The sequence below is a fragment of the Choristoneura fumiferana genome, chromosome 14 (assembly GCF_025370935.1).
Source record: "Choristoneura fumiferana chromosome 14, NRCan_CFum_1, whole genome shotgun sequence".
NCBI classification, from domain to species: domain Eukaryota; kingdom Metazoa; phylum Arthropoda; class Insecta; order Lepidoptera; family Tortricidae; genus Choristoneura; species Choristoneura fumiferana.
In genome coordinates this window covers 6,510,124-6,522,710 of record NC_133485.1, presented here as the reverse complement: position 1 = coordinate 6,522,710, position 12,587 = coordinate 6,510,124, and the positions used below count along the sequence as shown (strand labels likewise).

At 36.1% G+C, this 12,587-nt stretch overlaps 1 protein-coding gene across 5 annotated transcripts in view; it reads left to right on the top strand.

Moving 5' to 3' along the window:
* The window catches only part of retn (retained), a 153,598-nt gene that overhangs the window by 26,225 nt on the left and 114,786 nt on the right, over positions 1-12,587 (top strand). The window lies entirely within an intron of this gene.

Sequence of the window (12,587 nt, the reverse complement as noted above, 5' to 3'; positions counted from 1 at the left end):
CCTGATTTTTTTTAATATACATAGCTCTACAGGCGAGGATTCTAAGGGGCTGTTTCACCATCCATTGATTAGTGTTAACTGACGGTTAAATGTTATGCAGTCTTCGTCTATTCGAACAAAACAAATAGAGACGGCATCACATTTAACCGTCAGTTAACACTAATCAATGGATGGTGAAACAGCCTCTAAGTATTGTAATTTTGAATATGACTTACTTAAATTTAATGTTCAAAATTGAAAAATTTGTAGGTACTCTACGATTACGAGGCTAAAACTAAGTATCGACAGTAAATACTTAATTTAATAATTAGAGGTTAACGACTTAATATTATATTTTTAAATAACAATGAGATACCAGACTGAACATTTTTCGGTACCTATCTAGTTACTAAAATTGTGCCTTCAATCACTCAAAATATTTCCAAAAGTTGAAAAATACCGTTTTACATCAACTGAATGCTGAGATAACTGGGCCTGAGATACCTGTATACCGTCACAAGATTTTAGATAAATATGCAACCAATGAAAATCTACAAAATATGCAAATGCATAATATGCAATTACAACACAATTACTACTATTGACACTATGGATTCGAAGTCTGAAATAAATGATTTGTATCTGTATAATCGTGTCTCTAGTTATTAATTTTCATACAGGTATAAATATAATCGTTTCTCTATACGTTATTTTACCGGCACAATTTATTTCGTTTGAATTCAAAATGTCACGTAAAAAGTAGGTCGCAAATGCTTTTGAGCACTTTGATCTCGCGTAGAGAAATGAATCACGCTGTAGCAAACACCTGGCGAGAATGAATGAAATGAATCATGCTGTAGCTAACGTCTGACGAAAATTTAATTGTCTCGTGAAGTAATAAAAGTGAAAATTAGTATTAAGTTACCAGTTCTCAGTATCATTGAAATTACTTGTTCCTTGCAAAAAAAAAAAACGGAAAAGGGCGAGTCGCATTCGTTAGCCATTACTCAATTCTCATAGGGAAGTGAGTTGCCTATGAAGAGGGACGTCCTGCTTCTAATATTATCGATAGATATTAATATTTTTGCTTAGATTATTAGGGAAATATTCTTATTTTGGACAGTTTTGCCAGCTGCAGGTACATCAGGTGAGATAGGGGTCAATCACGGTCAGTTTAAAAAAAAATAAGTTGTAAATAAATTACCAGCATTTTAAAAACATTAGGTATTCTCAAAGAAGAAGAGTTAAAAAAATGATTATTAATTAATTACTATTATACCACAGGCAGTTAAGGTTGACAAAAATAATTTAACATGAGTGTGTTTTTTAGATGATCTTTGGCCGGCAAAAATTAAGAGCCGGCTAAAAGAAAGAGTTGGTATCTATCCCTTAGAGATTAAACAACTTTCCAAAGCCTGGATTGGAACTCCATAAATGACTGGCAAATATTAATATCCACATTTAAAACAAAACCATTGCGAATTAACTCTTTCATCCAACCGCTTCATAACTGTTTCATTCACAAAGCCCGAGACAAATTAATGACATACAAACAAACGCGACAAAAACCTGCGGTCACATTAAATATAATTAATTAAGTCCACATAATAAACGCGCATGAAGAAATAAAATGACAAAAGGCTTTGAATCGTTAAATGTTCTTTTCAAGTAGCAGTCTCTATAAACGCGGCGCTAGTGATGTGGCGCATGCGTGATCGTGGTGATTAATCGTCCAATCATCATCTGTTGTACAGAAAAACTCTTTCATATCGCGCTGTTACGAAATTTTGAGGTTAGGTTGAGGCTTTTGTGACGTAGTTTTAGTCAGTTTATGATAGTTCTTTTAACATTAAACTGACCAATGATTGACTCTTATCTTACATGATGGAAAGTGCAAATGTCGCTACTAGTTAGCCTTGTTGACTAAGCTCAATTAGGCCTAAATTTAAATTTAGGCAAAATTTTTGTTGCATGGTAGCTTGGCTTGATTATAATCAGAATGTCAAACGCCATAACAGCGTGAATTTTGTAAGAAAGTTTTTTTTTTCAATATGAATGAATAAGTATAAGATGATACTTAACTTAAGAGTTATTCATAAAAAGTTACGTCAAAACTTACGTCAAAAATCGTTTTTTCGGTTTTTAATAAAGGTTGATAATAATTTAAGTGCCAAACAAATAAAGGCAATACATAACATAAGCTCAACAAACTTTTAGGAACAAGGCAATTGAACTCTACCTATACCTTACCTATGCGATTACATACGTGTGTAAATCTCGTACTGGTGTAATATTAAAAAAAAGTTAATTAAGGTCATAAATTAAATAGGTAATTATATGTATCTAAGTACAGTGGAGCTGAAAAATATCTTTGCGCTTTAGTGCCTTTTCACTGTAAGCCATCTGACAATTTTATACAAAATTCCAAACACGAAGTGACAGCGACAAGGTAGTAAAGTGTAAACATATGTTTGACCTCGACTGTACCTACCGCGATCAAGCGCTAAACTAAGTCAGAAGCCAGGTCATACTAATTGCAAGCTTTCCCGCCATCGCTTCATTTCAACATGGCGGCGAGGCGTCACTGGCGCGCGATTTCTCGTCATTACGACTAGTTATCGCGCGACCAGCCGCTGTCCTCTAATTATTTCCACCGTCGGGCCGCCCCGCTTGATGCGAATAATATCCAATATTATAAACTGGAAATATTATTCCGTAACAGCGGTAATCGGTTCCTAATTGGCGGTTTCTTATGCTGCCATATAAAAACGTTTAAATTCGTAGAAGCTGAAAAATATTATAGATACACAGTTTTTCGAACCTTCAGTTCTGTAACTAAGCACATAAATTTAAGAATCAGAATACCTACAGATAATATTTTTAGTTGAATGCAATTATAGTCTGTACAACTTACAAGATATTTGTAGACTTAAATGTTTATAGCGTGACAAGAAAATCAAAATTATCAAGGACCTAAAGACTGTTGGCGACTGCACCAAATTTAATTCCATCGTACGAATACTTTCAAGTAGTACCTATTTATTATGTGAGTACTGCTCGTCTAAGCATTAAAAGTATTCGTGTAGCGACTTCACTGGCTCTATAAGATTTATTTTATATTAATACTATTTCAAGCACTGTAATTGTGTCGTGGCATTTAACCTCACCAGGTGTCTGGTAGGTGATTATAACAATGTTGGTTAAAATTATAATTTTTCGCACGATAGCTAGTTAACAGAACCGATTCGATGTTTAAAAGTTTGTAGTTTAAATGTGTGTAGTTTGTAACATAAATAGGTCAAACCGTATAGGCTATTTAGTAGGTATTTACCTACTCAGATAGCTGGATTATTTGAAACGTTCCCCACTAGTCACTAGGTTGAAGTATGACGCAATGTAAACAAAATAGTGGTACTTATATTTCGTGTTAAATATCGTGAAATTGTTACGTCCAATAGATTTCACTTCCATGTCATGTAATCGATGTTTACCATCGATAATACCGATAAAATTGATAATCGACATTTCTCTAACATTAATGTATTCTATATAGTTTATGGTTGTAGTTCGTTTGATTGGTGCATTTAAAATTAGAACAGCATTGATGTTAGCTACCTGTAACCTGTCATTAAGTCTGCGATACACACCATTAGGTACATATCTCGCGAATACGGTCCATTTACAAGAAAATTGCTAGATTATAAGAGCTTAGCAGGTTTTACTTTTTTTTCTTTTCTCGTATCCTTATTCTCTACCCACTTTCATTAACCGTAACTATTTATACCAATGATAGAAGGCAATGAGGGCTATCGTTTTTTGTCTCACTAGATGGCGCACTGTTGCGTGAGGTTTTTAAGTATGGCTTTCAAAGTCTGTTATTACGGGCGTGAAAACAAAGTTTAGATTAAAACCATATTTAATACACCTTAAAACCATACCATAAAAATATCGAGCATGCCACAGTGTTGCATAGTCCCCATTTTGTTCGGAAAAAAGGGAGGACAAAGGTTTCCGAAAGCCAAAACTGTCTCAAAACACAGACATTCAATTGCCCCGGAACGCATATTTGCCATAATTAATTTCACATGTTGCAAAATATTCACAAAATTATTCTAATTATAAATAAACCCGCGTAGCTCACCCAAAAACTATGAGATTTGACATTTCGGAGACCTCACGCTACACTAGCGCCTCTAGTGGCGAATTCATTCGCGATAGCCCTTATTATCTTCATATACCTATTGTCATCCACAAAGACGCGTGATTTTGTCAAAATGACATTAATGACATTGTAATAAGAACCACGACACGCGTCATCGTGAATGACTCTACCTATACATGAATCAGTTTCGCATCAAAATCGTTTGACATATAAAATCCTTCAAAAACCTTTAAAGTTAGTTTAATCTATACCTATTAACGCATAACCGTTAGACTTGCAACACGTGAAGAGCAACATTGTTGCTCTCACTCTCACCTAATAACTACTTTATTGAGTCAATTTACTACATTGTCGTTGTTTATCTTTAACTAACTTGTGTCCGCGCGCCGTTTACATAGATGAATAGGTCGGTACAAAAAATACATAAGTCGAACATAGTACCTCCTCCCTTTTTTTGAAGTCGGTTAAAAAGTAAACTAGTTCCATATCACGTGGAAATTTCGTATATCAGTTTCAGTGGATCCGTAATCTTAGGTTTTCATTCAGAGTCTGTCATGGTAGAGTCCACTCTATACCATAGAATATATAATTAAACGCAACCCCTTAATCATAGACACCTGTTAAACCAATGTTAACTTAATATTTGTTTTATTTGTCACTTTAGCATTTTTGTTTTTATTCTTGAAACACAGACAAAATGTTTTTTTTTCTATAATGGGTGTGCATCTTAAATGAATAAGGGTATCGATTCCCACGATTAAGATAATCGAGATAGAGAGTTAATCGAGTTGCCAGTATCTAACATTTGATTGCAGTGGAACTGGCAGGTAGCAATTTGGAGCTGCGATCTTGCTACCGTTTGCTTCGGGCTACGATTTAGACACGCGAAGTTGATCAACAAAAGAATCCGGTGATACACGCGAATCTCGTGTTGACTTGTTTAGACTTAAATGTTGTTATATTGTGTTAGAAACAAGGTAGGTATACTAAATTCCATAAATCATTTTTTGACGTCGGTTAATAAAGAAAACTAACGGCTCTAATTAATTTTGTCAACTTGTCGATGTTTGACTTGATTAGATTATAATTATGTAGCAAAACAGATTATTATCATTTCGAATAGTATCTGAACAATATCTTTAAAAACCGGCCAAGTCCGAATTGGACTCGCTTACCGAAGGTTTCATACATTTGCAGGTGTCTATGAAATGAATATCTAGTGATAGCAGATTCCTTCTCCTAAGCAAAATGTGCACAGCGTGGGGTCATTAATAGATTTAGATGATTACTGACATAGACAGACAGACATCAAAGATTTTCAGATTTCTTATTGATTGTGCTACAAGAGCTTATACTTATCTACAATTACAGTTATTTATCAAGTCCTACTTGACAATTCTGGGAGCTGATGGGAAAGTCAGTAGTGAAGAGCTACTATTAACGTTATAATATTGGTAATGTATTAGAAATGGCAAGCACGGAGGAGATGCGATGGCCGCTGCGCCTGCGGCGGTCGTGGCAACACGCACCGAAGCGCTGCGCGCAGCCATTATTATTCTTATAACTTTTAGCTCATAACGAAAAGGATAACTTCGCCGTAGTACATGTACCTCAACGTTTGTAAATTCTGTTTGTACAATAAAGAGTTCACATGCATACATGCTAATTAATCAGACTAGGGTTGTGGAGAGTGCAGGGAAAGAAAACAATTCTCTTAATAGGGTAAAGTTGCAGAAGTGTCCAGCTTCAAGCGGTAAATAAACAGTTCCAAATCCCTCCAGGGTAGCGCTAGAGTAAAAAGTGCCTAAATCATTTTATGAATATATTCCTAATTATCCTAAAATAACTGCTGTATGCGTTTTCTACGTAGACGGTGATAAACTATAGTTTTAATTTACTTTAAGTTGTTATGTTCCTACTTTGATTGATTTTCTTTAATTAAATTTATTAGCGCATGTTTATCTATTTATTGCTAATAGAATCTGCAGGTGCATTTTTTCGTAACCTTTTTACTCGTATTTTTCATTTAATTTTGTAATCTGCCATCAATATCGGTGTAGATGTAGTGATAAAAGTTTTTCTACAGGTTAAGTAATCTTATGTCAATGTCAAAGACTTTGGACATGAAATAGTAGATTGTACAACGAGAGCATAAAACGAGCCATTTTACCCAAGACGTTCATATAGCCAATCGATTTACTCTCTGTTTTTCACTTCGATGGACCTATGTAGAAATTTCTTTGTTTGTGGCTGTTTACACCTGATTACGTTGGTCTCAGACGAAGATTTTACTTTATGCAGTAGAGCATAAAAAATAATTTTATGTCGCCTAGATCCAGAATAAATAAGAACTTTAGAAACATAAGAAGTGAAAAAACTTTTCCCACTTCAACTATAAGATATCCGGATTAATCCAATAGTCTGAGCAATCAGACAGCAGGCACATTACTAGAAAAACCTTCTGAATAGTCAAATGAAGTCTAGTTTAGACTGTCAAGAAAAACGATGCAAGTTGTATACATTGCTAGGTCGTAGAAGAAACGAGTTTGGCATGGTCAATCGAGCGCAGCAATGTAATACTACTTGCACAGTTTTTCCTCGAGATCAACTGGACTTAATACCATGTATTATAATATAAATACGCTACAACTATTTGTACAATTGCAGGGAAAGTTTCATAAACCAACATGCGATTTGTCAATCGACCAATAAAACCTTAAGCGTTGTGTTAGCTTGCGCAAACCTTTACACCTCGGTTAAATGCAGAATAAACAGATTTTCACGTACAAATACTACGAGTGGGAGGAAAACTGGCTATACGAATAACATAGTCTAAAATGTATGTAAAATTATTGTCAGTAGCTTTATAATATCTAGGGAGAGTAGGAAGTAGCCCCCAAGAAAACAAGGTAAACATTTCTAGCAAAAGTTAAAAGTTTGAAACTACACGGGACAATGAGGGCAAGAAATATAAATACGTGTTTTATTTTGAATAGTAGGTAATATTTTACCTAAAATATAATTTTGTTCGGACTTTAATTGACACTTTATCAAATAACTAGCTTTTGCCCGTGGCTTCGCCCGCGTGGAATTCGGTTATCGCGCGCTTTTCCCTCAGGAACTGTGATTTTTTCCGGGATAAAAAGTAACCTATGTCACTCTGTGGCCCATAAACTATCTCTATGTCAATAATCAGGTCAATCCGTCGCTCCGTTTCGACCTGAAAGACGGACAAACATACACACAAACAAACAAACAAACACAAACACTTTCGCGTTTATAATATTAGTATGGATTATTTACACGCAATATAATAAAAATAAATACTTTAATATAAAAGCAAATAATTACATTGACTCCAAAAATATATAAACCCAACTTACATTTTCTTCGAGCTATCTCGGCAACTCTAGCTCTGTGGCGAACTTCCGTATTTTGGATTCCAAAACCCCGAGCACAGCTCTTTCCATAACTAACGCAAGCGAATCTAAGTCTAATCCTTTCAAAACAAATCGACGGCAATTCGAAATGCGTTCGTAATCGCAAGCCTATAATTAACTGTGACACCTATTAACGCCTAAGACCGTCATTCTACCATTAGAACCTACTTATTACCGCAGTGATGCATGGTGTACCCACCCTGAGTTTGAATCTGAACCATAATTTACTGTAACCAGTAGCTGACGCTCGAAGCTGTTATTACGGTCTTGATTTATACTTTAAAGGATGTGATCTCTTTATAACGGTTGCTAATATTATATTATGTATACCGTATTTACTCGTGATCTCAGACTAAATAAAAGTAAAGACAGAATTCTGCGACCGGGTAAAATTACGTTTTGCCTCGTACTTGTGTGTACCTACTCAACCAAAGTTTGGTTGCATATGTGCGCGTGCAACTGTGTGTTCATGGCGAGGCGTAGTTTCACCGGTCTCTTTTTGCCATTCATAGAACTTCATCTTCTTTACCCGATTGCCCGAAGGAGGGTTATGTTTTTCGAGAGTTTGGTATGTATATATGTATGTGGGTATGAATGTGTATTTCTTTTTTATTTTAGTAGTCTGAGCTCATAAAGTGACCAAGTTCCTGAATACATTTGTATTCATTTTCGATTATAACAAACATTTCTTAAATGCTAAAACTGTTTGTGATGGCCAGCTCTAATATGTTGTGGAGTTTAAAAACATTGAATGTAAGAAGGGTGTGGGTTATACCTATTCTTATTTAAATAACAACAAACAAAGCTTCATAAATTACTTTCGATCCCACTCTATCGATGCGACAGGGAGCGCGCTCCCGCCTAAATAATTTTTAAAATTAGAACAGCGAAGGGATGGGGCATGTGTGTCGTAACGCGTTTGGCGAAATGTGATTACACTCCGTAATTAACGAGCTGCTATTTATGGCCTCGGCTACAATTTAAATATTTTCCTTTCATATTCTAAAAACAGCTTCGAGATGCCCTCGCCCCGCCGGGATCACACTCTTTTCAAATAAACATTGTATTTGTGAAAGTGTTTAACCGTTGGCCAACCGTGTCATGTCCATTTTGTCCGTCCTCTTGAAATAAAGCACGCTTTCAATTGCAGACTAATTATACTAACACGAGAACCTCATTCGGTGCCGTCCGTTTTTACGTGTAAAGAGAGATTAGTCGACTTTAACGACACGGGGCTCAAAGAAGCATTGTGATGCGGACCGATAATGATGATACGTTAAGAAAAGTATTATATTCTGACCATAATGGGCCGTTGAAAAGGAGCGTTTCTTATAAAATTTCATTTGGATTCAGCGCTCGTCGCGCCGCTGTGTCGCAGGCTCTGCTTATGAATAAATTACGAGTGTACATTAATTTATTGATTGTTATTCAAATTGGGTTTCTCAATCGGAGGTTGGAGGTGATGCGTCTCGTATTCGGCTTTTGTCGCGGACACTGACAGAAACCGTTTCGGAACGTCGATCGTTCCACCGTGGTTCCACCGCCGATAATATTACATTCAGTCTGCGTCACACACCGATGATTGCTTCCACGTATCTTGTAAACAATTATATAGGTATTTAGCTGCTGATTGACAGGTGGAAAATTTACGCAAATCATTTACCTACTTATTTTGTATTAATTGTACTTATGGATATTTCTGAAATTATCCATTATATCACCTTGTGGCCCGCGTTGAATAGCTATTGAATGTATAATCTAACATAGACGCAGAGATAATTATTTACAGAAAAATACCGTGAAAAATAATTATCGTTATTTTAAAATTTAGTGGCGCTGTATTTATTAGGTACAATTTTAGAACGTATTCACAGCAACCAGTGTTAAAACGTTAACGACTATTACCTTACTATAGCATATTATAATAAAATATCGCCTACATACAGCTATTGAAATTCTAGAGAATAGGTGGAATAAGACGCAGGTCTAATGCGTTAGACCACAGAGTAATTATTGTATCCACCACATTCGATATTTATGCGTGCTCGGCTCGCGTGATTGGCTCTACGGTGAGACTAATTTGTAATACTAACTTTAACATAATATTTCCCCCATTCATTTGTACCAACCTGAACATATTGTGATTCCCTCCCGCGTTATGGTTCTAAGAAAGCCTGGGACTGTTTGTAATGACAAAGGCAGTTTTTATTATTTGATCGCTGGCTCGTTTCTCTTAATTGTTCCGGAGACGTGTTTTTAATATATCATACGTGTTGAGTGGCCCATTTTATGGGGTTATGCTAATTCGATTCTTTCGCGACGTTGAACAGCGACTCGGCAAATGCTAAGTAGTATTTTTAGTTTATTTGTGGCGTGAAAGTGTGGGTAGAGAGAGTTAGTGGTTTTGTGTACTCTCCCTTACCCTCGGACAGCTATGTATGACTAATTGACTGATAATATTTTGATCGTTGAATGGTTGTTTTATTATATTTAACTACAGTTAGCTGCAGAAAACCATAACCTTTAAACTTATGCCTACTATTTTCAGTTCTACGTGTTCTCCTTGCGGTATAAATTGAGTGGATATATAACCATTTCCTCGCCCCTCTTTTAAATATGAAGGCATGCTCATAAATACTGCCAAAGGTTTTTAAAATGTTTGGTTTCCGTTTTCCAATAACGACTTTTCCTTGTTATTTTTTTACATGAATGCGGTGTTGCTACTACAGTGTTGGACATGCAATAGATTTTCTTCATACCATAGAGCAGGGGTCGCCAAACTACGGCCCGCGAGCCCCTCTACTCCAGCCCGAGAAAAGAAAGCGAGAGAGCCCACGGTTCGGCCCGCGATAAAGCTACAAGTAAATAGTTTTATAAGACCCGCCACTGACGGTAATTGCCTCTCGATGAACATAATCAACACCAACTGCGTCCCTTATGCGTTACTCGTATCTAGGTACCACCTGAAGACTAAGTCTACCTAACTAATGTATTACTCCCATGACCAGCCAAAGTCTTGGCCCGCACGAATTTACATTAACACGAATTTGCACAGTATTTATATATGGAAGTGTTTTGAGTGTTTCAATTCGCCAACACACTGTCATGCAGTTTGGCGAAAAAATGTGTTCATGTATACACTGTGTAATTGTTAAAAAACAATAAAAATAAGTGCAGTGTGGCCCTTGAGTCAAAAAATTTGAAGACCCGACGATGAAATAAATATATAATATATCGCAGGATTTATGACCACGCCTTCATACAAGAGGGGGCGAGGGGATCTAATTTTTTCTACTGCTTGCTGTACTCTGTACTACATCCAAACTTCTAGTTATAAAAGTATAAAACTGAAAATCACCATTTATTTTATTACAAACTGTTTCTCATTAAAAACTTTTAGGAAAAAACTGTTTAATTTTTAACGGGCGACTATTAAGCATTGTTGTACAGTAGTCGTCTGACGTGGAGTAACGTAAAGCTTGTAACCTACAATACATTGTCAGCTATAGAAAGCTAGTAAACTATTAATAAAGACGACTAAATCAATTTTTCATGTTTTTTTTATGTCTTGCCTGTTGGATTTGTTTGAGCACTGTTTTTCATATCAATCAAATTTACCTTTTTCTTTGATCCTCAAAACTACTTCCCTTATACACATATTATTAGCACCATCACTTTCTGGGTTACTGTTTTCTTGATGCCGATAAAGTTTTACTTGTAGTTTCACCGAATTTATATGTCTAATATGTCTTATAAAACACTAAAAACGTAAAAAAAAGAATAACGCACCAATATAATGGCATTTCTAACCTTGGTTAACATACTTTTTAGACTAGTTCTTAATTTTAGCCTTGAAAGATATAGTATAAGCGGAGAATAGAGGTACCATCCGTCTGGTAACTAATGTGAATGTGTGTAAAATGTAATGTAAGTTATCTACGTTTCTCTGTAGTGGCAATCTTAATAAAAAATGAAATGATCTCATTAAAGCAGATGGTGCAATACCAAGTAAGAAGCTACATACAAGATAACTAGTGGGTACCTATATTGGGTAATACCTTACCTTACCCACGTGTCCCAGTGGTTGACAGGCCGCGATGACTCGCCGTTTCCCGCATTTGACTTGCTGATGCTAACACCGGTGGTCCCGACCTCGGTACAAAAACTCATATTGTCAAGAGTCCTGTGCATAACATTATGGTGATTACTCTTCTATCGTATGATATTTTTTACATTAAGTATTATTAAACGGTTATAAAAAGGTTTTCGCGTGGGCGAAGGCGCGGATATGGGTATGAATGACGTTGATGCATAAAAACTACTTAGGTGTTTATGTCTGGCTATGTATTTTTTTATATCACTTTATAAGCCGAGATTTATCTATCAACCATAAAATGCCGTTTTCGCCCTTTAATAAACTATTACTTAGTGTTGAAAAGTGTTTAAAGAACTAATCATTTTAGAACCCCTGCTCTGTTTAATATAACGGACCGCAGATGGACTTCTATCATTAGCGCTCTCGTACACAAGTCTTATCACCATGAGATCATATCAGCTGTATGGAGCCTTCTAATCTGATGGGCATGTCTTCCCCGGAGACCAACATTATCGAACAGTTTTGTGCTGCTCGTCTTCCCGCGGTCTTTAGGTACCAGACCATCAATTTTATTCTTTTAACAAATATGTGGATGACACCTATGTCATCCATCAATGAGAAAAAGTTAGCAGACGAGTCGGTGATTGCAGTTAGATGGTTTAGTCTTCAGAAGGACGCTGCAACTCGTCCTAATCTCCTAATATATATTCTTTAGTCCTCTTTTGTGTCACCCATTTGAATGAAGTTTTGTAGTGCAGATGGTGTAGCATACTCGATGGATTGAGTTGTACTGGCGCATCAAAAACAAAAATATAAGAAATGTGTTGCAATTTTTAACCTGCAATATCGCTGCAAAGCCAGCTAGTAATCGTCAACGTAGATTCGTCTTGCTCACTCTCACTCGTCAGGT